Genomic DNA, 2,845 nt, shown 5'->3' with positions numbered 1-2,845 from the left:
TTTATGAAACTTGAATAAGAAAAATGTTAGATCTCTTATGGTTTTATGGGGAGGAATGGAGGACAATACCTACAGACTTAACTTACGCGTTAAAATTATTTGAATGATATGTGCGGGCGTTTAGTGGATGATTTTGAATTTCTGATAGATATACTATGTTTTTATAATAATATTCTGTTTACAATAAATTAGAGACGTTTGCTATGTTATTGTCTGTATAAAATAATATTAAATGCTTAAGTTTTTCGGATTTCGTTCACGACGTGCCAGCAAACGACATATTTTTACTATAAACAATAACAAAAAAACACGAATGTCAATGATCTACGACATTCTGCGTTCTTGTAACTCGCGTACACGAGTACTTCCTCCGTATAAAAAGAAAAATTATAAAGATCAAGGATGCTAATGTATATTATATTATATATATATACATTAATATAGCGACGTGTTTGATTGAACTCTACTTACAATGGGAATTGGGAAACGATTATTGTTTGTATATTTTGAATTTTAAGCAAACAACGAAGCATATATGCGTGCTTTTATAATATTATATTTTAACAATCGACATATATGTATGTATAATATTTATATATTCTACGTACAGTATGTACACGTTATCGTATATTGTTATTATGATATTGGACCGATCGCAATTCGTAATACATATTTCGAGTTGTAAATAACACACACATATATATATTGAAATACTTCGTACGAATATTGTTTAGATAAGTATAATTGGAGACGTTATTATAAATTATTATAATACAGACTTGTTGCACCACTCAGTACATTATATATATATATATATATATAAGTACGATATTTAAATATATGAACACACAATGTAGTTTTAACATTATATATATACCTAATACCTATATAATGTACGTATACATTGTTGTTTTATGTTTGACCCAAATATTTGTTTAAATATTTTATATTGAAATCCACACGGAAACGAGCTAGAGGTAATACAACACACACGGGGTAAAACGAGAAAATTCCTTTGTTCTTTACTAAGAACGCCTTTACTATAGAGTTACTTTAAGTATACCTTTTATAATACACTCGTGTACCAATGTACAATATTAAATATATGTAAATATAGGTAATATAATTTAATCCGCGTTTCGCGCTCGATTTCGTCAACGATCGTATGTACTCTAATAATATATGAATTCGATTTCAGTGCCCATCGATTATGGCCGATGATCGTCGTCGTCCTATTAACGCGATATTATAATCTTCTATAAAAACGCAATGCTCGACTGCTCACGGTATCAGTTAGTTTTATTTGTGCAATCGCGCGCGTTAGAGCCGTATTCGTGCTACACCAGCGTATATAATATAATATTATACATCCTGTTTATGTATATAGACGCCGAGAACAGCGCAGCAATAAAAGCGCACGTGTGCTAATTAAATCGGCCATCGTATCGAAGACACGGAACAGTGGTCGGAACTCGGCAGGCTGTTTATAATATTATACGTCAGAACAATGTTTCGGCGCACACGTTTACGCCAATTTTTTTTTTTTTCTGTAATAATTAGTTTATTCAACTTCTGATTTTTGGAATTTTTGAGTATCCACTCCCAAACCGTATTTTAATTATGTAGATTTTTTATACTATCCAACGTGAGAGCAGCTCTATACGGCCGCGATGGTAGAAACTGTTTTTTTTCAAACACGAAAATCAACATTTTCTCTATGAATTGTTTTTTAAGCACGTCATGATTTGAAATCATCGTGGCCTCTATATCTCCCATACTTATTTTAACCCATTGCTTACTTACTTATCTTAGTACGAAATATTTATTATGACTCAAAAACTAGGTACTTGTTCGGATTTCGATTTATATACGTCAACATTTTTCATTTTTCTGATTCTCATTTGATTGAGAACACTTTGTTATCACTCTTAACACTCTTTGGTGCTAAACAATTTTAACATTCTAAAATAAAGTCCTTAAATTTTCTTAAAAATTCCAATAATTTTAATTTAAATACTTATAATTAGTTTGAAATATAGGAGTGAGCATAGTAAATCACCCTTGCTTATTTCATTTCTTTGTTTACATTAAAATCTATTCTTCATAGGACATAGGTATATTATGTGGTATACTTTTACCCATGTACGCACAAATATGTAATACATATGAGCTGTGTTAGTTGTAAATTGTAATAGATAAATAAGAAATTGCCACAATTATAATGATTTTATTATTTTTTAATTATCTTAACTGAAAATTAAAATATTTGTTTTCATAGTACATAATATACTTATTTTTTAATAGTTAATTATTTACTTTATTATGAATTGATATTTCCATCAAGATAATATAATAAAATTGTGCACAGTGATAGAATGTATTGATATTCTGGTATACATTGAAATGTCAATACTATGTAGTTTCAATAGTATTTCGGAGTCGAATCTGTTTATTGATATAATATAGAGTAGTAGTGTTTTATTTTTTGTAGGGTTTATAAGCATGTCGTAAATTTGTTATATTATCATAATAGAAAGAATGAATTTGATTTGGATAATTCATTAAAATAATCAATTTCGCAGTTAAAAAAAAATTCTGACTTCATGTATAGTAGTAATTCTACAAACTGTGTATAATTTTAGAGGCTTAAAATTTTTGCCGATAGTTAAATTTAGTTTTATGTATAGAACTGTTGTTTTTGTATGATAACACTGTATGGTACATTTTTCTAGGACACTACAATACATATAATATTATTATTATTTATGCTCCACAGAATTTTATCATACACTACGCCTGTATGATGATAACGCATTGACTATATTATAATTTATAACTATTATAA

The sequence above is a fragment of the Aphis gossypii genome, chromosome 3, assembly GCF_020184175.1.
Source record: "Aphis gossypii isolate Hap1 chromosome 3, ASM2018417v2, whole genome shotgun sequence".
Lineage (NCBI taxonomy): Eukaryota > Metazoa > Arthropoda > Insecta > Hemiptera > Aphididae > Aphis > Aphis gossypii.
Note: the sequence above shows the minus strand (reverse complement) of the source record.